At 32.0% G+C, this 26,035-nt stretch overlaps 2 long non-coding RNA genes across 4 annotated transcripts in view; both read left to right on the top strand.

Moving 5' to 3' along the window:
- LOC134702172 (uncharacterized) overlaps positions 1-12,859 on the top strand; it is a 30,686-nt gene extending 17,827 nt beyond the window's left edge. The window contains exons 2-7 of one of the 3 annotated variants that reach the window (XR_010104356.1): positions 2,219-2,280; positions 6,244-6,329; positions 7,928-8,047; positions 9,765-9,847; positions 10,393-10,416; positions 12,775-12,859. This is a non-coding gene — a long non-coding RNA (uncharacterized LOC134702172). The remainder of the gene's footprint in view (positions 1-2,218; positions 2,281-6,243; positions 6,330-7,927; positions 8,048-9,764; positions 9,848-10,392; positions 10,417-12,774) is intronic. The other 2 variants (XR_010104357.1, XR_010104358.1) reach the window with 2 other exon arrangements.
- Positions 12,860-16,795: 3,936 nt separating this feature from the next.
- LOC134702161 (uncharacterized) lies at positions 16,796-21,544 on the top strand. Its single transcript, XR_010104348.1, has 3 exons — positions 16,796-16,902; positions 18,764-18,835; positions 21,488-21,544. It is a non-coding gene; the product is annotated as an uncharacterized LOC134702161 (long non-coding RNA).
- Positions 21,545-26,035: the final 4,491 nt, after the last annotated feature.

The raw sequence follows: 26,035 nt of genomic DNA on the forward strand, positions 1-26,035 counted from the left end.
CACCTTAGAGTAGTCAACAATTAGTTCACATCATGCAGTCATATCACTATTATACTATGAAAGTAAGATGAGAATATTTATCAGTTTTAACTTAAAATCTTAGATTGAAATCACACATGAGACTCCTTAGAGTAGTCAACAATTAGTTCACATCATGCAGTCATATCACTATTATACTATGAAATAGTACTATCACTATTACCCCACGATATTGACAGCGGGGCCCACAGAGATGGCTTTCATCTCAATGATATCTAGTTACAAATGTTAAATGAATACGTAGAAGTCAGAGAGTATCGAAAGTACCATGGTATATCATCTCATGTCTGCCCACAACAAACTCGACCTTTTCCATATTTGGCATTAGAAAATTAGAAAATCAGACTATAACAAAATTTGTAATTATACTTTTTGCTATTAAGACTCCTAAACAAAGTTTTTTTTGCTCAGTTCTTAAATTATTTTTCTTCTTGTGGTCTATTTAGGTGAATTTTGAGGGGCCAACAGAAGGGATGAATTTACTATAGAACCCTATGGGATTTTTTTTTAAATTTTTCAAATGACTATAACTTGAAAACAGTAAGTGACAGACAGACACACATGGTTTTTAGTAATGATCGCACGACCATAAAACAAATCAAATTTAATTTAGGTTGAGTCCATGGGGTCACCCCACCCAACCCCTCATGTTTGAGAACTTAAAAACAGTCAAGATCCCCACCTCTAAACCATATATATTCTTATACGGTAAAATATAACAAATCAAATGAAAAAAAAGGCGAGTCCCCGAGGGTCACTCAGAACCCCTTTTTGTTTGAGAACTTGTTAACAGTTGAGATCCCCACCCATAAACCATATATATTTTTGTATGGGACAATGAAATAAATCAAATGAAATATAGAGGAACTCCAGAGGGGTCAGTCACCCCATCCCTTTCTTTTTGAAAACTTGTAAACAGTCAAGATCCCTACCCCTAAACCATATATATTTTTGTATGTGGCAACGAAACAAATCAAATGAAATAAAGTGGGAGTCAGGTCAACTCTACCCCTCATGTTTGAGAACTCGTAAACGGTCGAGATCCCCACCCCTAAACCATATATATCTTTGTATGGGGCAACAAAACAAATCAAATGAAATAAAGTGGGAGTCCCTTTGGGTCAGCCCCACCCCACTTGTTTGAGAACTTGGAAATGGTCAAGATCCCCTACCCTTAACCATATATATTCTTGTACTGGACAATAAAACAAATCATATGAAATAGAAGGCGAGTCCCCAGGTGTCACTCACACCCCCTTGTTGTTTGAGAACTTGTAAACTGTTGAGATCCCCACCCATAAACCATATATATTTTTGTATGATTTTTGTATGGGGCAACAAAACAAATCAAATGAAATAAAGTGGGAGTCCCTTTGGGTCAGCCCCACCCCACGTGTTTGAGAACTTGGAAATGGTCAAGATCCCCTACCCTTAACCATATATATTCTTGTACTGGACAATAAAACAAATCGTATGAAATAGAAGGCGAGTCCCCAGGTGTCACTCACACCCCCTTGTTGTTTGAGAACTCGTAAACTGTTGAGATCCCCATAAACCATATATATTTTTGTATGGGACAATAAAATAAATCAAATGAAATATAGAAGAAGTTCACAGGGGTGACCCCACCCCCTTCTTTTTTGAAAACTTGTAAACGGTTGTGATCCCCTACCCTTAACCATATATATTCTTGTATTGGATAATAAAACAAATCAGATGAAATAAAAGGCTAGTCCCCTAGGGTCACTCTTATCCCTATCTCCTGCCTGTTTAAGAACTTGTAAACTGTCAAGATCCCCACCCCTGAATCATGAATATTGCTTTACATGATAACAAGAAGATTTGAATGACATACAGGTGTAATACCTAGACGTCACTTGTGCATATATCACTTTACCAAACCAGACCAATTTGTATTGGACGTTGCTCAACATGCTCAATGTCAGGCGACCGTGGGAATGACTTATTTTGAGTGCTTTGTTTGGGTGACTTGGTAGCAGCATCCTGTTACAATTATTTCTTGTTTACATTTTTTTTTTATAAGTAGGAAAAAAAGTTAACTACGCAATCTACACGTCAATGTACTTGTCACAAGCTAAAAAAGTATATATATATATGTTCAGAAAGGGTTCAACCGATATTTATCTGAAACTGTAATTGAGCTATTTTATATTTTCAGTTTAAAGATCTACTGTCCATTTATGTTTGATTCAAGTCCAGTCGATTTATAATTTAGTAAAGGTATTAAGTGAATATTATAGTCAAATTGTTTTGGAACGTTTGGTTATTTATTTTATCAAATGAAATTCAGAACTAAATTTCAATCGTAAACATGGTAAATGTTAACATTCTTAAAGGGGAGATAATTCTAAGGAGTATTACACCAGCACTTATTTCTGTTCTTTTTTGTCCGCACCATATCTAAACATGATTTGAAATTATTCAAGATACTCTTCCAATCTTTCCATGAGTAATTAATTGCTTTAGGGAGTCCAAACTAAACAAACCATTGCAATCATTACAAAGAAGTCACTTGTGGTGTATGAATTGAAGATTGGATGTTAATGTCAATGAGACAGCAACCATTCAATGAAAGAGGTCAACATTGTATTCAACCAATGAAAACTTTGTTCTTACAGGGATGATTCCACTATACAGTTTAGAGCTGCTTAGCAGCCCTTAAATCGGCCAGCGTCCCCCAAAATGTTTGTTAATATAAATTCCCAATTCAGGAAAATAAAATAAAAGTCGGTATTTTCAGAAAAACTATAATTTTTCATAGTTTGTCGTCAAAACGTAGTAAAAACCGGATAAGAATGCTGACAACAATCACATTTTATTAACAATGATTTAAGTATGTCAACATGAGTTAAACAGTTTTAGCAGCCAGTTTCAATTGATTACAATGTAATGGGAGTATTTGATCTTGTAAAAGTAGATCGCCCAGCAGAGCTGGTTATGTAATTTGATGAAAGCTTGTTTTGTAAAAGAAATTATTTTATATTTTACTCTATTTCATCAAAAGACAAAAGTTTGAGCATTTTTGAAAATAATGTTGATGATAGACCATTCATGAAATGCCCCCCTCCTCTTACCCCCCAAAATATACTATGTCATCATTATGGTCATTGTCGTCCGAATACTTTTTGTTTTCGCAATCTTACTTTAGTAAAAGTGAATAGAAATCTATGAAATTTTAACAATAGGTTTATGACCACAAAAGGAAGGTTGGGATTGATTTTGGGATTTTTGATCCCAACATTTTAGGAATTAGGGGCCAAAAAGGGCCCAAATAAGCATTTTCTTGGTTTTCGCACAATAACTTAAGTTTAAGTAAATAGAAATCCATGAAATATTGACACAAGGTTAATGACCACAAAAGGAAGGTTGGGATTGATTTTGGGAGTTTTGGTTTTAACAGTTTAGGAATTAGGGGCCAAAAAAGGGCCCAAATAAGCATTATTCTTGGTTTTTGCACAATAACTTTAGTTTAAGTCAAAAGAAATCTATGAAATTTAAACACAAGGTTTATGACCACAAAAGGAAGGTTGGTATTGACTTGGGGAGTTGAGATCCCAACAGTTTAGGAATTTGGGGCCAAAAAGGGGCCCAAATAAGTATTTTTCTTGGTTTTCACATTATAACTTTAGTATAAGTGAATAGAAATCTATGAAATTTAAACACAAGGTTTATGACCATAAAAGGAAGGTTGGTATTGATTTTGGGAGTTTTGGTCCCAACAGTTTAGGAATTTAAACTTTGTTTGATTTCATCAAAAATTGAATATTTGGGGTTCTTTGATATGCCGAATCTAACTGTGTATGTAGATTCTTCATTTTTGGTCCCGTTTTTAAATTGGTTTACATTATGGTCCAAAGGGTCCAAAATTAAACTTTGTTTGATTTTGACAAAAATTGAATCCTTGGGGTTCTTTGATATGCTGAATCTAAAAGTGTACTTAGATTTTTAATTATTGGCCCAGTTTTCAAGTTGGTCCAAATCGGGGTCCAAAATTAAACTTTGTTTGATTTCATCAAAAATTGAATAAATGGGGTTCTTTGGTAAAACTAATTTTTAGAATTCTATAATATCCTGAATATAATCATGTATCTACATTTTGGATATTGAACCATAATAGTTTAATATCCAATTTAAAAATTTTAAATTCTAATTTTCATTTCTTAAACCAAATTCATAATGTGACATAAACCTATGTTGTGTGTGTCAACTATTTAATCACAATCCACATTTATAGCTGTATCAAACTTAAAAGTTGTGTCCATACTTGTCCAATCTGTTCAGGGTTCTACATCTGCGGTCGTATAATGCTGCGCCCTGTGAAGCAACTGGTTGAAAATAATGTTGATGATAGACCATTCATGAAATGCCCCCCTCCCCCTACCCCCCAAAATATACTATGTCATCATTATGGAACTGTTTCAAAAGATATGAAAATGATCCAAATAATTTTAAAATTCACTGGTTCAATTGCTTTAAATATCTTATCAATTAAGTATATAAACTATTGTAATTGATTTTCTGAATTCAACAATTGGCCAGTTCAATTTGAAATCCATTTGAATCAAGGTAAGTTAATAAAGATGATCTGTTGAAAAAATACCCAATGGATGACTTTTTCAGTGGTTAATATCTCATATAATTTTTCTTTGTACTTATGGTCGCCTGTTACCCCACTTCCACGTTGAGCAAGAGCATATTTCTGTTTCCTAACCAGTTCATTTTAGGGTCCTCTTCGTTTTCCGTGTTTCAACTATTTCGATTTCTTTGAAAATTACAAATAATGATTTCGATTTAAATACTAAAGTGTTGGGAGTAATGTATGTACATTGTATATTTATCAGATATCCTATAAAGGATATCAGATATCTTATAAATTATATGAGATAGCTTATACACTATATAAGATATCTTATAAACTATATAAGATATCTTATAAACTATATAATATATAAACTATATTAGATATCGTATATACTATGTAAGATATCTTATAATCAATATTAGATATCTTCTATATTATATAAGATAGCCAGTGACAACTCTACAACAGATTTATCCATCGGATCACCAGCAGTGATGGTGACACCTGGCTGTGTACATTATGTATATATATACAACTCGTCTAAACATCAACCCAACAATGTTAGATCTGAAAATTTGCTTTTGCAAAGTTTTTGTTCTTTCCTCGCCGTGATTCTAACCCATGCTTCTGAGATATCATGACACCAAATTGCCTGCACGGTAGCTGTTCCACTAGACCACACGATTATATAATTTATAAAGTATATAAGATATCTCATAAAGTATATAAGATATCTTAAAAAGTATATAAGATATCTTATAAAGTTTATTCATGTATTACAACTTCCCTGCTCTCAATCCAATAACTTCTTCAATCAGTGTACAGGCGAAATTTAATAAACATTTTCCGTTTTTACAGCAAAATGATATTATTTTGTCTTAGATTGAATGCATAAAAAATTCCCAATAGGGATACAAATTCCCAATTTGATGTTCAAGGGACCCATTTGAAAACACCTGGAATCATCCCTGACTTATTATTGAGCAACACAAGTGCCACATGTGGAGCACCTGAGATAGCCCTCAACTTTTGATGGGTTTCCTGTTGCTCAGTCTTTAATTGTTATGCCCCACCTACGATAGTAGAGGGGCATTATGTTTTCTGGTCTGTGCGTCCGTCTGTCCTTCCGTCCGTCCGTCGTACCGTTCAGGTTAAAGTTTTTGGTCAAGGTAGTTTTTAATGAAGTTAAAGTCCAATCAACTTGAAACTTAGTTCACATGTGCTCCATGATATGATCTTTCTAATTTTAATGCCAAATTAGAGTTTTGACCCCAATTTCACGGTTCACTGAACATAGAAAATGATAGTGCAAATTTCAGGTTAAAGTTTTTGGTCAAGGTAGTTTTTGATGAAGTTGAAGTCCAATCAACTTGAAACTTAGTATACATGTTCCATGTGATATGATCTTTATAATTTAAATGACAAATTATAGTTTTTATCCCAATTTTTAGGTCCACTAAACACAGAAAAAGATAGTGTGAGTGGGACATCTGTGTACTATGGACACATTCTTGTTAATTTTGTGTTTTGTGTACTGTTGTTTGTCTTTTTCTTATTTAGCCATGTTTTTAGTTTGAACTTCTATTATTTATACTTATTAGATCCATGTCCAGTCAATGTGATCCTTGTCCAGTCAAGTTGTTATTATAGTCCATGTGATCCTTGTCCAGCCAAGTTGTTATTATAGGTAAGTGTACAGTATAGTGAACTATATAGGATCATTTACTATTGAAATTTGTTTCCAATGTAAAATATTCAAACTCTATAAGGGGAGATAATCAACATATAGTTTTTACATTCAAAATACCATAACTCTAATGTTTTTATAGTAAACAAGACACATGACATCATTACAGTGTTATTTGCCTTCAAAAATAGATTGATTGAACTTGAGCATGGAACTTGTGCTAAAGAAAAATAAAGTGAGATAAATGTCAATGAGACAGCAACCCAACAAGTCAAGAATGGAGATGTGTAAAGGTCAATGTATAGGAGATGTGTACAGGTCAATATATAGGAGACGTGTACAGGTCAATATATAGGAGACCTGTACAGGTCAATATATAGGAGACCTGTACAGGTCAATATATAGGAGATGTGTACAGGTCAATATATAGGAGACGTGTACAGGTCAATATGTAGGAGACGTGTACAGGTCAATATATAGGAGATGTGTACAGGTCAATATATAGGAGATGTGTACAGGTCAATATAAAGGAGATGTGTACAGGTCAATATATAGGAGATGTGTACCGGTCAATATATAGGAGATGTGTACAGGTCAATATTTGGAGATGTGTACAGGTCAATATATAGTCAACAATTCAAAAATAACCTCATATGACAAGGTCTACATTTTTATGAAGCTGGCCATAACATTTAGGATTTATTCATGTTAATGAAATAATTGCGCATTATACCTTTTAATCGCTCCGCTGGTGAACTATGATGTTGTCATTGGTTTAAAGCCGTCACATGGCGACCCCAAATGAATCCGTATGGGGTTAGTAAATTTCATATGGGTTCATGACATCTGTCTATTGTTAATGGTGACGTCATCTATTGATGTTGTTGTATTTCATAGTTTATTTTTCTACAAAATGCAACAGGAAAAGTCCCATGTGCAATAAATTTGCTATATCCTATATACGGTTCACTACTGACCCCCTTTGGCCCCAACCCCTATGGATTTTAATAACCCTCTAGTCTATGGATCCGTAGGGGGTCAGTAGCAAACCATATAACTTTAATATAATTGTAAGTTTATTTTATTGAAACAGGGAGATAATACACACACATTGATATATTTATACAGGGAGATAACACACACACATTGATATGTTTATACAGGGAGATAACCCACAAACATTGATATGTTTATAAGAAACAGGGAGATAACACTCAAACATTTATATATTTATATAGGAAGATAACCTACAAACATTGATATGTTTATAAGAAACAGGGAGATAACACACAAACATTGATATGTTAATAAGATACAGGGAGATAACACACAAACATTGATATGTTTATACAGGAAGATAACACACAAAGATTGATATGTTTATAAGAAAGGGAGATAATACACAAACATTGATATGAGATAAAACACAAACATTGATATGTTTATACAAGGAGACAACACACAAACATTGATATGTTTATACAAGGAGACAACACACAAACATTGATATATTTATAAGAAACATTCATAACAGTTAACTATAAATAGAAGTACCAATGAAGTATTTTTAAGTGATACATATATTTTACATATTTCAGGCTTAAACAAGTAAATATGATTTATAGTTAATTTTCACAGATGCTTTAGATGATGGCACAACCTTATACTTATAAAATAGGCTGACCTCAGAGGTACATTCATCAGTATTTATCTAATTAGTATGTATCATATTTTTTAAAATTGCATAACAATTTTTTTTCTCATAAAAACTGCCTCGTTGATCTTCACGGTGTTGTGGTATTGTGTTAACCTTAAGTGTGGGAGGTGGTGGGTTTGAACCCTGGACAGTTCAACCAAAGACTTGAAAATTAATATTTGCTGCTTCTCTAAAATGAGGTAAATCAATACAGACGAAGCAGTTTTCACATCTACCATGCAGTCGCTTCCTGTTTGCCGATAGTTTGAAATTATACAACACTCATTGTACAATGAAACTTTCTTTGAACTTTTCTTGGCTTCTATAGAAGGGAATGATTTTATATTAGATGAACAGTTTGACAAATTTGAGTTGTAGCGTGTTAGCAATTTTTTTTCGGCTGTGCAGCTTTTCCCTGTTTGTCAATAGTTTGAAATTTTGCAACACTCATTGTACAACGATAATTTTCATGTAAATTTTTTGGCTCTTATGATTTTATGGAATGATCATTTATGCTTCAGTAAATATGTTACCTCAATCAATTGCATGCAGCGACACAGATCTATTTGTCTTGTTTGAAGTTATGGTCCCACAGCATAGGCTAGTGCCATTTTTGAAAAGAGCTTTTAGTTAAGGACCAAGCAACAACCTAAAATATGGCAATATAACACACCATTACATTATTCTTACTTTACTTTTCATAGTTTTAAATTAGTGTGGGCCCAATGGTCAGGAACCCTTCATTTCTGTGAGAGAACCTTTGAATTTTGGAAAACAAAGGTCCATGGCCTACAATCTGTTACATTAGTACTTATTTTAGGACCATTGAATTTCTTGAGGAGGGCCTTTCACTCGAAACTTCAAATGGTCCAGGACTTAACATATTTTTAGGCAAATTGTAAAACTTACTTATAGCTTCAATCCTGTAAGTACATTAAGTATGTTAAGAGGGAGGGGTATCTGTGATCATTTTATTGTATAAAAATAAGGAAATGTGGTATGATAAACAATGATACAATTATTCCTAGACTATAGGACAAAGATATAAACAATGACAGTTTGTCCAACAGCCTTCAACAATGAGCAAAACCCATACCATATAATCATAAGGAAGTGTGGTTAGATAAACAATGATACAATTATTTTTAGATCAAAGGACAAAGATATAAACAATTACAGGTCGTCTAACAGCCTTCAACAATGAGCAAAACCCATGCCATATGATAATTAGGAGTTGTGGTATGATTAACAATGATGCAATTATTCCTAGACGATAGGACAAAGATATAAACAATTTCATGCTGTCCAACAGCCTTCGACAATGAGCAAAACCCATACCATATGATAAAAAAGAGGTGTGGTATGATTAACAATGATACCATTATTCCTAGACCATAGGACACATTTATAAACAATTACAGGCTGTCCAACAGTCTTCAACAAGGAGCAAAACCCGTGCCATATAATTATCTATAAATAGCCTTGGTATGATAAATCTTAAATATTTCAAAAGAAAAAATCCACTGCTGAAAAGAACAATGAAGGAAAAACAAAGATTATACACAACTTCTAACTACATCCACTATGTTATAGGAAAAGCACATAGAAAATAAAAAAAAAAACTAGTTGAATTTATTGTGACTGTTCTAGTAGATTATCAATAGTGTTTTAAGAAAATGTTTCTTGATATTTTTTATGTGTGCCTTAAAGCTGATAAAAAAACCTTTTGAAATTTTTAGACCTGGGAAAGTGCAACAGATGTTCTGGTGTTCCATGGAAAGAGTCACATTCTGCTTGTAGAATACATTTGTACATCATTTAGGTATGTTATCAAATCTTCAATTTTTTTTTTAGTTCAGTTCATTAACTTCTAATAGTGCAGTCTTATTGCCAGAAAAGTTGAGATAAATCACTGTTTCAATGCTATTATTATTCAATTAAAATTAGTATCTAAAAGAGGGACGAAAGATACCAAAGGGACAGTCAAACTCATAAATCTAAAACAAACTGACAACGCCATGGCTAAAAATGAAAAAGTCAAACAGAAAAACAATAGTACACATGACACAACGTAGAAAACTAAAGAATAAACAACACGAACCCCAACAAAAACTAGGGATGATCCCAGGTGCCCCCGAAGGGTAAGCAGATCCTGTTCCACATGTGGCACCCGTCATGTTGCTTATGTGATTACAAATTCGGTAAATAGTCTAATTCGGTAGGTCACATTAATATATAAAAATATTAGGTCAGTATATTACATCCAATAATGATCATGTATTTTTAATTGGCAGTAACTATAATACATGTACCTCAATGATAACTCAACAGTATATATCGAATACAATTTTTCTTTTCTATTTTTAGGATATAATGGAGGATTGGCATGAGGTAAGATTTACTTAATAGTCTCCTTGTGTGGTTTTGTTCCCCATTAGTGTACAATTAGACAAAAACTAGTAGAATTCTTAGTGAACTACCAAACTACTTATTCCAAAAACAAAAAAATACAAAACTGGGACAAAGCAAGGTGCACTCTAAAACATTTCTACTCATTACACGGGTGACACAAACAGCATTTGAATCAGTATTCAGTAACTGATGACAAACAAAAATGCAGTTTAAGAAATTTAGGGAATACTTTTCAAGTATGAATGTACATGATGTATGAGGGGTGGACAGCTTTTGAGGGAGATGGGAAGTGGGGGCGGGAGGTTGGAGAGAAAAAAAAATATCCTTAAAGGGGGTGGTGGGAGATAGTGTATTATTTATGTAGTACCTTCAGAATCCTTGTTTACAATTTCAAATATGTAACTGTAAGAAGGTCTGAAGAGTTATTTGAAAAAAATATTTGGACAATTTTTCTACATAAAAAAAAAAAAAAATACAGAAGTTATCTCCCCTTGCCATTGTTAAGTTCATGTGAGTTAAATAAGACGAATCTATTGTATGGTATACAGAGCTGACTGATACAACATACTTTTTTTCTTGTTAGGTTACATTCTCATTGCTTTTTAATATCCTACATCTACATTCATTCAGTCTACATTCATTTATATATGTATCTCTTTATGTAAAGTAATAGAGAGATTTCTACTAACTGATATTAAAAAGGATGAGAAAGTACCTAGGGGCAATTAAAGGACTAAGTAAATGAAACACAACTACATGTACATGTCTTTAAAAGGACAAAAGTAGGGGCAATTAAAGGACTAAGTGAATGAAAAACACAACTGCATGTCTTAAAAAGGACAAAAGTAGGGGCAATTAAAGGACTAAGTGTATTACGTGTCTTTAAAAGGACAAACGTCAAAGTCCAGAAAATACTACAAGAAAGAAAAATCAAGGATATGCCAAATCTAGTCCATGATTCTATAAAAAAATAATTTTTGAAGGTAAACAATTTTTGTCAAGTCGCAGAAAGCTCGACATAGGGATAGTGATCCGAAAGCGGCTAATGTCTTAAAAGCTTCATATTTTAGAAGGTTGAAGACCTGGATGCTTCATACTTTGTATATAGATGCCTCATGTTATGAAGTTTCCGTCAGTCACATGTCCAATGTCCTTGACCTCATTTCCATGGTTCAGTGACTACTTGAAAACAATATTTTTTGTAATGTTAAATTCTCTCTTATTATAAGTTATAGGATTACCATATTTGGTATGTGTGTACCTTACAAGGTCTTCATGCCAGTTAGACAGTTTTCACTTGACCTCGACCTCATTCCATGAAAAAGTGAACAAGGTTAAGTTATGGTGTTCAGGTTCATATCTCAGATACTATAAGCAATAGATCTAGTATATATTCAGTGTATGGAAGGACTGTAACGTGTATATGTCCAACTGGCAGGTGTCATCTGACCTTGAACTCATTTTCATGGTTCAGTGGTTACAGTAAGGTTTTTGTGTTTTGGTCTGTTTTTCTTATACTGTATGCAATAGGTCTGCCATATTTGGTGTATGGAATTCTTGTAAGGTGTACATGTCTAGCTGGCAGGTGTCATCTGACCGTGACCTCATTTTCATGGTTCAGTGGTCAAAAGTTCAGTTTTTGAGTTTTGGTCTTTTTATTTAATACATTATGCAATATATGTCAACTATATTTGCTGTATGGAAATATTCTATGATGTATATGTCAATCGCACAGGTTTTATTTGACCTTGACCTCATTTTCACGGTTCATTGCTCAGAGTTAAGTTTTTGTGTTTTGGTCTGGTTTTCTTAAACTATAACCAATAGGTCAACTTTATCTGTTGTTTGGAAGAATTGTTAGCTGTACATGCCTTGACCTCATTTTCATGGTTCATTGGTCAATGTTTAGTTTTCTTGGTTAATGTTAAGTTTATGTGACATTTGTGATAAAGCTTTTTATTTAGGACTATCAACATAATATCAATGATTAGTAAAGAAGGCGAGACATTTCAGTGTGTGCACTCTTGGTGTTTTTCTTTATAATATAAAATGCATAAATCCCAACAATTATATGATATTTAAAGAATTCCTCTCTGTCTGTTATTTGAAGGAAGGATACTACTGATTTATGTAGGCATTGCTAAACAGAAGAAAACATAATTATTACCTAATTTAACAGTAAGGACATTCATTACAATATATTTTTATTACGGTTTACTTACAGAAACTTACTACAGCTGCTGGGAATAGAGATATAGAAGCCTTAAAATTATGTCTACAGAATGGTGCAGACATTGATTATCAAGATTAAATGTAATTTCTATGTTATACTTACAGAAACTTACTACAGCTGCTGGGAATGGAGATATAGAAGCCTTAAAATTAAGCCTACAGAATGGTGCAGACATTGATTATCAAGATGTAAGTAAAATAGTCACATTCAAAACTACCTTATTTTAATAATTCATAGAAAAATCATTTGAAGATACAGCCTTTTGTGGTACATGTACAAAAAAGACACAAAACTACATGTTACTTAAAATTAAAGCACAGTGAAATAGTGAAAACTATAAGTAACTTCAAAATGTTGAATATTGTACATAAACACACAACAACAATTTACTTTAGAACTATAATAACAGAAGTATAAAAAATATAAAAACAAGTTGCTTCAGAACATAACAGATTGTACATAAGCAGTATAAAACAAACAAAGTTCTAAAAATTACTTCAGAACAGAACAAATCGTACACAAGCAGTATTAAACACACAACTACAAGTTACTTCAGAACTGAACAAATTGTACATAAGAAATATAAAACACACAGCTACAAATTACTTCAGAACATAACAGATTGTACATTAGCATAATAAAACACACAACTACGAGTTACTACAAAACATAACAGATTGTACATTAGCGGTATATAAAACACATAACAAGTTATTTCAGAACATAACAGATTGTACATAAGCAGTATAATATACTCAACCACAGGTTACTTCTGAACATAACAGATTGTACATCAGCAGTATAAAATCAGAACATAACAGATTGTACACAATCAGCAGTATAAAAAACACAGCTACAAGTTACTTGAGAACATAACAGATTGTACATCAGCAGTATAAATATACAACTGCAAGTAACCTTAGAACATAACAGATTGTACACAAGCAGTATAAAACACACAACTACAAGTTACTTCAGAACTGAACAAATTGTACATAAGAAATATAAAACACACAGCTACAAATTACTTCAGAACATAACAGATTGTACATTAGCATAATAAAACACACAACTACGAGTTACTACAAAACATAACAGATTGTACATTAGCGGTATATAAAACACATAACAAGTTATTTCAGAACATAACAGATTGTACATAAGCAGTATAATATACTCAACCACAGGTTACTTCTGAACATAACAGATTGTACATCAGCAGTATAAAATCAGAACATAACAGATTGTACACAATCAGCAGTATAAAAAACACAGCTACAAGTTACTTGAGAACATAACAGATTGTACATCAGCAGTATAAATATACAACTGCAAGTTACCTTAGAACATAACAGATTGTACACAAGCAGTATAAAACACACAACTACAAGATACTTCAGAACAGAACAAATTGTATACAAGCAGTATAAAACACACAACTACAAGTTACTTCAGAACATAACAAATTGTACACAAGCAGTATAAAACATACAAAAACAAGTTACTTCAGAACATAACAGATTGTACACAAGCAGTATAAAACATACAAGTACAAGGTACTTCAGAACATAACATTGTACACAAGCAGTATGAAACATAAAACTACATGTTATTTCAGAACATAACAGATTATACACAAGCAGTATAAAACACATAACTACAAGTTTCTTCAGAACATAACAGATTGTACATCAGCAGTATAAAATATACAACTGCAAGTTACCTTAGAACATAACAGATTGTACACAAGCAGTATAAAATATACAACTGCAAGTTACCTTAGAACATAACAGATTGTACATAAGCAGTATAAAACACATAACAACATGTTACTCCAGAACATAACAGATTGTACATCAGCAGTATAAAATATACAACTGCAAGTTACCTTAGAACATAACAGATTGTACATTAGCAGTATAAAACACATAACAAGAAGTTACTTCATAACATAACAGATTGTACAGGAGCAGTATAAAACACACAACTACATGTTACTTCAGAACATAATATAATAATATATCTGTATGGAAACTGATATTTATATCATTATACTGAATTTGATATTAAATCAAAATCTGTTTTATATTTAACAGTTTAAGTGAGAGAAAAAAAAATGCATAAAGGTATTTTTCTCTCTCATTAATTGTTTTTGTTTGTTTTGAATTATAGTTGATAAAGTTCTTACTTTGAATATTTACAAGAACATTTTTTACACCAAGGTGTAAAACAAATATCACACATGTATGTTATTGCTTCACTTTGACCACATTCCTTAATATATAAAAAATTATGTTGTTAATTAGACAGGTTTAATGGACTACAAATATTTGTCAGAATTATATAAAGTGGGGTCTCGTTTTGTTTGTCTACTCGCACTAAATCAGGAAATGTAACTATTATTATATTTCTTTGAAAAAGTTACTTTTTAAAAAAATTATCATTATTCTGAATCATGTTAATCAGACAGATTTAATCATTATATTAACAAATACTTGTTAGAATTATATAAAGTGAGATGTCATTTTACTCAGGGAATTGTAATGAATCCATTGATGTAAATATTTTATTCATTTCTTAAAAAAAAATAAAAAAAATTAACATGACAGTTCTGATGGAAGTTTGACATCTCACAAAAAAAACAGTTTTGACCACTGATTCATGTGATATATATTTAGTTTATATTTATTACACAACATTGTCCAGTTTATCAGACAAGTTTTGATGTCAGTTGTATTATTCCAGGGTAATGGATGGACAGCATTAATGAAGGCTGCCTGGGGAGGACACCTGGAGATCTGTAGACTCCTCATTGATACAGGATGTAAGATCGACACCACAGCAGTATGTTATCTACTTAGTCTGATCACATTACTATTAATCTACACTAAATCATGTTGTTAATTAGACAGTTTTAATGAACAAATATTTGTAAGAATTATATAAAGTGGGGTCTCATTTTACTTGCTTTGTTCTACTGAATCCATTGATATAATTATTTCACACATTTCTTGAAATTTTTTTTTTTTTAAGATATCAGGTTTTATGGAAATTTTAACATTTCACAACAAAACATGTTTATTTATTGTTTATATACAATATTAATACAAGTGTGACTGGTCATTGTATTCAGTTTTGACCACTGATTCATGTGATATATTTTTTTTTATATTTATTACACAACATTGTCCAGTTTATCAGACAAGTTTTGATGTCAGTTGTATTATTCCAGTATGGTGGAGAGACAGCATTAATGATGGCTGCCATGAGAGGACACCTGGAGATCTGTAGACTCCTCATTGATACAGGATGTAAGATCGACATCACAGCAGTATGTTATCTACTTAGTCTCATCACATTACTATTAATCTACACTAAATCATGTTGTTAATCAGACAGTTTTAACGAACAAATATTTGTAAGAATTATATAAAGTGGGGTCTCATTTTACTTGTTTTGTTCTACTGAATCCATTGATATAATTATTTCACACATTTCTTGAACATTTTTTTTTTTTTAAGATATCAGGTTTAATGGAAGTTTTGACATTTCACAACAAAACATGTTTATTTAATGTTTATGTACAATATAAATACAAGTGTGACTGGTCATTTTATTCAGTTTTGACCACTAAATCAGAAAATATTACTCCTTTTCATGTTTCTAAAAAAAAATTTTTTTATTAAAATGAATGATTATACTGAATCTACACTAATTCCTGTTGTTAATTAGACAGTTTTAACAAACAAATATTTGTAAGAATCATATAAAGTGGGGTCTCATTTTACTTGTTTTGTTCTACTGAATCCATTGATATAATTATTTCACACATTTCTTGAAAAAAATATTTTTTTAAGATATCAGGTTTAATGGAAGTTTTGACGTTTCACAACAAACCATGTTTATTTATTGTTTATATACAATATAAATACAAGTGTGACTGGTCATTTTATTCAGTTTTGACCACTGATTCATGTGATATATATTTTGTTTATATTTATTACACAACAATGTCCAGTTTATCAGACAAGTGTAAATGTCAGTTGTAGGACATGTTGTATATTATTGATATTGATAACGAAGTATTGTACATAATATTTACATGTTATTTGGTTATATTATAGGACAGTGGATACACAGCTTTACATATGGCTGCTTGCTTTGGATATCTACAGACCACAAGATGTCTGGTAGAACAAGGAGGTGCCAGTCCCTTGATTAAATCACATGAGGTAATATTTTATAGTATATGACCAGTGTTCAACTATTAAGTAATGAATCATTAAAAAGATGTATAAGGCCTTTTTTTTTAATTAGTTGGTTTACGGATCCGCCGACCCGATTTTGTTTAAAAGTGAAATAAAATTAAAATTTTGATTTCATGTTGTTTTTTATTCCGCCGACCCGATTTTTCGAGTGCTGTGAATAAAAAAATCCGAGGCGTTCCAAAACGTTTTGTCTGTGTCAATAAAGCGTTTGTAGTGAACGGCGTATTTTGAAAAGCTTCGAAATGACGCAGACGAATTCAAAAACCCAACGAGGGAGGACCATGGAGTCTGACGGCTTCATCTACTTTCAGTTGAATATTAACTTTGATGGTCAACGTACTGAGAGCAAGCTACCTGCTGTCAGAAATGCTATGAAGGTTCATGGGAAGAGGAAAAACTAAAGAACTATCTGCAGTTACCTGTTGAAAATAAAACATTGATCTCAACTTTTTATTTCTTTGCCACCATTTCCACTTTTCAACGAACGGGATTCATGCATAATTTAGATGCTAACAAATTTCTTGTCTGTACAAAATATGTGTTTTAGTCAAACTTTGGTACATTGCTATTTCTTCATCAGCATGATAGGATCATGAACACAGTTGATCATGTTGATTATCAAACATTTCATAAATCAAAGAAATTTGTTTATGTCAAGTATATTGTCCTCAAAAGATTTTTGGGTCAAACATGCACATATATTCATACGTGAAGACCACGTGCACCTTAAATGTGATGGTATTGTGTTCACCTGGAGAGTGAGAGATCTTGGGTTTGAACCTTGACCCGGTCAAATCAAAGACTTAAAAATTGGTATCTGCTGCTTCTTCGCCAAGCACGCTGCAATTGCAATTATTAAAGGAGTCAGAATAATGTGTTTGGGTAAGGTAACATATCTTTGGGGGAACTGTTACCTTGTGAGCTAGCACATTTAAATTCTGGCTCAGTGTGTCAGTTTAGCATTTCATTTCTCATTATCATATTCTCATCCTAATTATGCATCTGATTAGCCACTAGACATTAAACAACAATTGACCATCCATCCATCAAATGCAAAGCATATCAAGATAAGAGCTAAACTATTTCTCCTCCTCAACCCCTGTAATGTCATGAATGAACAGCATTTTTTTTTTTTTTCCCCTCCGACTCAAATTTTTCAGAACAGTTATACGTGAACAAAAAAAAAATCTAAGATTGCTATTTTATTTTTATTTTTTTTACCTCCGACCCTAACCTTTGACACTAGTTGTCCGTAAACCAGGGAGTGAATGGGTTTATACAGATATAGGAGGATGTAAAGGGGTTATCGAGATATAGGCAAACAGTTAATAAATAGAGAATTATTCGATACAATTATAATAGAATAATTCAATACAATAATATAAAGAATAGAGAATAATATAAGAATATAAAGAACTGTCAATAATCATGATACATTTGTAATGTGTCCAAAAATTGTAAAAAGATAGTTAAGGATGAAATCCCCCCATATCCCACACCCTTTGTGTAGATATAAGGATGTATTTATCATTCTTCAAACTGCAACAAAAATCAAGACCAAATGGGAACAGATGAAGCATTTATTCATATCCTTTGAAAAAAAAAGAGTTAAAAACCTATTTGAAGTCTTCAGAAAATTGTGAACAATAATCTGAATGTTGTCTGAAGAGATTTATTTAATGAATGAAAATGATATGGTTAGCATCTTTAAAAATAAAATAAAACATCACCCAGCTACTAATTATAAGATATATGTTAAAAAAGTCTTCTTTGTAATAAAAAAGATGAAAGCAATATAAAGATTTATCTGTTATGTGTATTTCAGGGTCAGACTCCATACGACTTAGCAGCAGAAAGAATGAGAGGACAGTATAAAGAAGTGATGGAATACTTACAGGTACAAATATAGTGTTGAATTACAAATGTTTCAAGTAGAAAATAAGTTACAAAATATAAAGAAATATAAAGCCAAGAAAACAAATGCTGCAAAACCAAGATTCTTCAGGAGAAAAATCTTTAAACAATTAAACATTAGTCTTGAAAAAAAAATCAAATTGTAATGCAATTATTAATGGACTTTAACTAGCTAAGCCATCATTTTTCAATTCACTAATTTATTGTTATGTGATTTCTTCAATAATCAACAAAAGTTTTAGATGTTTTCTATTTCATTCTAGAGTGAACGAGGCGAGAGCAAGTTTTTTAAATTCGATATATGATATTCTTTCACAGACAGTATGTCGACAATTAACTGGTTTTTTTTTTGAAATTTTATGTAGAATGCTTAAAAATGGAGATAACTGTATTGTATTTTAGGCTTGGCTTTCGTAAAACTTTGCAAGTATCCTTACCTAGTTGACTACTCAGTTATCACTAGGCTTTTAACATTCAGGTTGTGAGTTTGTGTTCTTCATATGGCAGGACTTCCTAAATTCACTCCAGCAATTGGGTTTCCAACACATTTTTTCGTATTGCCTGTAATCCAGTGGTTGTCTTTTGTTGCTGTATTACCTATTTGTTTTGCGTCCTTTTTTTTTAGACAGAAATTAGGCTGTTAGTTTTTTTGTTTGAATTGTTTAACATTTGTTGTTTTGGGGCCTTTTATAGCTTTGCTTATTGTTGAAGGCAGTACGGTGACCTACATTTGTTAATTTCTGTGTCATTTGGTCTCTTGTGAAGAGTTGTCTCTTTCTTGAAATAGAAGTTCCTTCATTATATAAGTTCCAAATGGAAAAAGTATTCTGGAATATTATTTCCAGGGGAAAATATTACAGTATATGTTCCTAACGGAATAAATGATATAGAATTGTTTTTGTCAACAGGAACAGATATTATGACATTGTTTATAACAATGTTTTCTGGTGGAACATCGGTTAGGCGGAACAAATATCTCATTGGCAATCATACCACATCATCTTTTTTATATTTAAGATTTTGATTTAATATTTGGTATTTAGTTTTACCATGACAAAATTACAGATCTATCTGATGCTTTTTTGAAGAGTTGTTGTCCTGTCAGGCAAGTAATCAGTTTTCCACACATTATTTTTGTCATGCTTTAAGATTATGATTTGATATTTGGTATATAGCTTGACCATGACAAGTTACAGATCAATTTCGGATTTTTTTCCGGACTGATGATTTCAAAAAGCCTCTAGTTTTATTATGCTTGAAGATATTGATTTGATATTTGGTACATACCCTGACAAGTTATAGTTCAAGATCAAATTTTATATTGGTTCTGATAATCAGTTTGCAGAGTTATGGTTCTTGGGATTCACGCAGGTACTCAGTTTACCACATCTTATTCCGTCATGGTTGAAGATATTGATGTAATATTTGTTATATTGTTAACAACATGACAATTACTAGATCAAATTATAATTTTGTTTCGATAAAATGATTTTTTAACAGGTGGGGGGCTGTATTGCAATGCAATCATCTCCAAATGCTTGTTTTCTTTTTTTGTCTCTTTTCTAAAAAAACAAACTTTATGAGATATGTAAAAAACTGTTTATAGCAGAAGAGATTAATATAAAATGATCTTAAAATGTCAACCTGACCAAAAACAATGGACCATAGGAGTAATTGACCTTAAATGACATTATTTTACAAATTTTAATGCTTTTCCAATATCCGTGAAAACAATGATTGAGAAGTTCAACTGAAACTGCAAAAATAATTGGAATTGCAAGGTCTATAAAACTGCTGATACAACCTTAACAACTGGATGACTTATAAAGGAATTATAGCCTTAAAATACTAAATATGGCTGCCATAGAAATAGACATGAGGGAAAACTGCATTAATTGTATTTGTCTTGCTAATGGATGTTAAAGAACAAACAATCAATCAATCATTAATTGTCTTATATCTTGAAAACCACAACTGATTGAAAAACTATCTCTCAGGAGCAAAAATACTCTGATTGTCAAGATCTACATACCTCCTATATTCACCAAATAATCTTGTTACACTGCTTCCAACAATGAGTTTATGAGGTGCATTTTACTCCAATCTTAATTGACCAGCCGAAGGTCCATGGTAACCTAAGGCTACTCAGGCTTCCTCCGCCAATAAAAACTGACTGCAATGATGAAACAAATAATTCTGAAAGTTGTGTTAACCACCGTCAATCAATCCATCAATGAATCCAATTAAGTTTTGGCAGAAATGTCAAGGTTAGCGATACAAGTGCGATTGAGCCTCTTGTTTATTTTCATTTCTGTGTTTTATCTTTAAAACTTTAACGCTTGGTCAAAATGATCAGTAAGACAGGTTTTTCCTGCATAATGTGTAAATTTTTTTTGGACAAAAATACCTGCAAGGGGATTTTACAAATTCAAAAACAACCTGTTCCCTTTAAACTTTTAAATATATCTCTCTGTTATCATGAAAAATAGGAAAAAGTGTTTGATATGTTTCATGTAATGTGGAGCATTTGTATTATATATTATTTTCTAGGTGGTTTATAGCTAAATATTTTAATAGTTCTTCAAGTGATATTGGTGAAGATATATAATTACAGTGCATATTCCTCATTTTTCAGACTGTCATGTCAGAGAAATCTTCAGGTGTGACTGCTGGACAAGGGAGAGAAGGTAATTTTTATTGACTTTTATTTCATTAGCTTTAACTCATTATCATGATTATACAACCACTCTAGGAATTGCAGAATGACAACATGTTTACTGTACGACTTTATCCAATTAATTGCATTGTATTGATGAGGCTTAAATTAAAATATTGTTTGTTTGCCCTTTACCGACCGACCCTATAAATTCGTTCCGCCTGAAAATCTTTTATTTGTATTTAGGCCACGGTTTTTTAATTTGTTGGTTTACGGATTTTCTCCATGAAAAAGTCGGGTCGGTCGGTCGGAAAAAGAAAAAGAAAAAAAATTAAGATCTTTCAAGACAGAAAACTGATATGCAAAATAAAAATATATTTCACCTTTCTAATAATATGTTTGTCATATTATTTTTTCATCGTTCTTAAATTTTAGTTTGATGAAATATTATTGCTCAGCTGTAAACATCGCATGACAATGTCTAATAATTTCCCGTAAAAAAAGGGGGGGGGGGGGGGGAGGGTACACTGACAAAGACGAAATTAAATCGTCATTTCACAAACAAGAAAAACAGATTGACGTCAGTTATTTGACTTAGCTTTTAATCAAAACTTGGTGAACAATAATAAGCACGAAAACTGATAAAGAAAAAAAAGTAAAAACGTCGTACGAAAATAAGTTTCAACACACGTGTCAAAAACGTAATAGACTCGTCCACTGGAAAAACGAGAATATCAGGTTAAATAATTGATTCCAATCTGTTGTCATGCATTCCCGTTTTTTATTTAAAGGGACGATATTCTTTAATTATCTATAAAACAAGAAAATATCAAATGAATTGTTTACATTCAGTATTTTAACTTGATGTCTTGAACTTCCACCTGTCCACATTTGGACAAGTCTATTTATATGAGAACATGCATCTTACGGACTGGTGACAAATAAGGGAAACGAACTTATAGTGTAATTGGTTTTAAACCCAGGTTTCGTTCCGCAAAATTATTTGCGCAAACGACATTTCAAGGTCATTAATAATTGATTTGTCTATTTTTAGAAACGTAAACTGAAAGTTTAATTTTTCACAACAGAAAGTGTCATCACTTCTGTTAGTGATTAATGCATTTCATTTCATAAAAAAGGATATTTTAATTATTTTTCAGGAATAATGTATTTGTTAGGGTCGGCGAGAATAAAAAAAAGCCTGAAATTTCGATTTTATTTTTATTTTGGAAATCAGCAAAATTGGGTCGGCGGATCCGTAAACCAACAAATTAAAAAATCCTGGCCTTACCAGCAAGATTTTATTTTATTTTTCCGTTCCTACAAAAAATCTTATATTTGTATATCCGCTCAAAACTTTTTTACCGGAATCCTGGGGTTTTATCTTTCCCGTATGAGGTCTTGTCTGTTTTGTATCACGTGAGCGTTTGACATGAACACTCAGAGTTTCAAAGCATTTGTTTGAAATCGATGTTGAAAGCTTTGAAATCATGATAGGACGAACGTTACTCTGTGTCTTTATACTTGAAGAGTAGGGTTCATTCAAAAAAAAGTTCGTCCAATACAAAATTATCAACGTGTGTACAAAATATTTTGTAAACAGGCGTTGTTTCCTATGAAGAAATGGCCTTTGGTGATCCGTTGATCAGGATGATTATGTTAAGGATGCCTACGAACAGCATTGCTATATTATTTACAGTCGGAAACCCGGTTGAAATAGAACAAAAGAATCGAAGCTCTTTGCTAGAGAAGGCGATGAATGTGTACTGTAATGTTTACTTTAGTGACAAAAAAGTTAAAAGTTAAAAGAAACAAACAAAATTACAATTTTCTTCTCAATTACGAAGTGTTTTATTTTAAAAACACCATTTGCATAAGTTTTCAATTTATCTAGTACACAGTTTAGCAGAACAATTAGATTTCTAGTCGACGACATGGGTATATTTCAAGTTGGATGAAAAAGATGCATAATCTCCGATTTAAAAAACAAAATTACCTCCGAAGGAAAACATATCAATCTATCAGTTCAGTAATTTTAGTGTCTGCCCTTCCATTATGTGACTGTTTTTGACAATACGATGTACATATATCGAATACTAGCACCATTAAGTCATGCTAAATTACTGAAATCTTCACAATTCTAGCATTTTGGTTAAATTTTAGACGGTTTTCGTGTAAAACGAAAGTGGCCGCATTCGTGTTCATCCATAATATTTAAATGTAAGTTGTATTTGATGATAATACATAACATATATAAAGGTTGAGGATGAACACGGATGCGGCCACTTTCATTTTTGCCAAAAACCATCTTAAAAGTGACATTTTTCAGCATATTTGGTAGATTTTTCATATTTGAGCTTGAATCGGAGCGTTTTTAATGACTAAATTAGTTAAAATCTTTCACATAAATTAATTGAATCAAATAAAATAAGTGGTCAACATCTTTTGTCAGATGAACCTGAAATTTGAGGCCAAAATCGGTCCTAACCGGACCTACTCCTTTGCTCTTTGGTCAATATAATCCAAATAATAATGACGTCTTGAAATGTTATTTTGATATTTTGCTTAAACATCTCATCATAAATATTTGGACTTAGGTGGATTAAATGCCTTCGTTTGCAATTTTGCAAAACGGCTACATTTTATTCCGTTTTGAAATGCATTTACATGAAATATATCCATAAATGGCAGTTAACATTTTATAAACCAAGAACAAAATTTAGACAACTTGTTTTCTAACTCCATGCTCGCGTACAAGTAATGTATCATGGTCACTTGCCTAAAAGGCAAGTTGTTAAAAATGTCAATTTCAAACTTTCTCTGGCTATCAACCTTAAACGTTAACTTAGTATAAATCTTAAAATTTAGATGATTAGATAAATTTAAGGCAGACCAACAATGTTTGATATGCAGGTGTATTAGAATAAGCAAATCTCATATTCATGGAGATCATTTGGCCTTTGTTCCCACAATCATGGTCTGTTAACTTTGAAAAGTATGCATATATTTTACATGTTAAACTTGTGATTAGGTCAGTTTAAGATGAACCACAAATAGTAAGTCAAAGATATTTGCAGTTATAATAGATATTCGGATTATGGTACAGATTGCGGTATTGGTATGGCTCAGAACATTCAGAACCTTCTGTTCTTCATTTTAATATATGATCAAACATGAGAGTTCCATGTAATAGCAACACAGAACACAGTTATTCCATAGTGCATTTTTTTAGAACAATACATGTAAATTAAAACAATCATGTTTTATCAATAAAGAGATTACAGTGTAGTGTACCACTTTCAGGTTAATTATAACCCAGCTTTAAAAAGGTGGGGTATACTGTTTTACCTCTGTCTGTCCATCTGTCAGTCCATCCATCAGTCCGTCAGTCCGTCCCATGAATATTTTTCGTTGTATCTTTCTCAGGGACTGCATTACAAGGATTTCTGAAATATGGTCTAGGGTTTATTATATAAGTCAGCTATACAGTGGGACGGGTTTTCAGATTCATCACTCAACAACTTGCTGTTTACCAAACACTTGCATCATTTTATATATGACATCCAAACTGAAAAATGTCGTCCCATTTTTCTCAAGAAATTACATTACAAGGATATCTGAAATTTTGTTTCAGGGTTTATATAAGTCAATTTTACCGTGTGATGCGTTTTCATAATCAGCACTCAAAAACTTTCTGTTAACAAAACATTTTATCATTTTACACATGCCATCCAAGTTTTCGTAATTTTTTTTCTCAGGAACTACATTACAAGGTTTCTGAAATTTGGTTTCAGGGTTGATATATTAGTCAGCTATACCGTGTGATGTGTTTTCAGATTAATCACTCAACAACTTCCTGTTAACCAAACACTTACATCTTACATCATTTTACACATGGGTTGTCTTCAGTCTGTCCGTCTAATTAGTATTTTCGTTGCTTTTCTCTCAGGAATTACATTAAATGGATTTCTGAAATTTGGTTTCTGGGTTTATATAAGTCAGCTATTCCGTGTGATGCGTTTTCATGATCATCACTCAACAACTTCCTGTTTACCGAACACTTAGAATTAAGTTAGATTGATAGTAACTACTTGTTATTTACAGTAATAGATCAATATTTTTTAGAAAGTTACATAACTATCAGCTCATATTAGTTTAAAGACTGTTTATAAACCATGGCCCATGTCGAAATTAAGTGATTGCCCTTAAATAAATATTTGTTATATATATTAGAAGATGTTTAATGTATGAGTGTAAATGTGACAACTCTCCTTCCATGTCACAGTTTGTAAAAGTTAACCATTATAGTGTATTTTGGCAACACTTTAGTAGAAAGAGCGAAACTGTAAAAAAAAAAAAAACTCTCGGTCATATAAACTCAGAAAGAGATATTTTAGTCATGATTTATATTCTGGTCTATGATGTTAAAGGGTGTCCATTGTTGAAGATGCATATAAATCCAGGTGAACCGTACAGGTTATTTAGAGCCTCTAGATTTCTTTTTTAATTCAGTTGTTGAAAGTTCAT

This window comes from Mytilus trossulus, unplaced genomic scaffold (genome assembly GCF_036588685.1).
Source record: "Mytilus trossulus isolate FHL-02 unplaced genomic scaffold, PNRI_Mtr1.1.1.hap1 h1tg000406l__unscaffolded, whole genome shotgun sequence".
NCBI classification, from domain to species: domain Eukaryota; kingdom Metazoa; phylum Mollusca; class Bivalvia; order Mytilida; family Mytilidae; genus Mytilus; species Mytilus trossulus.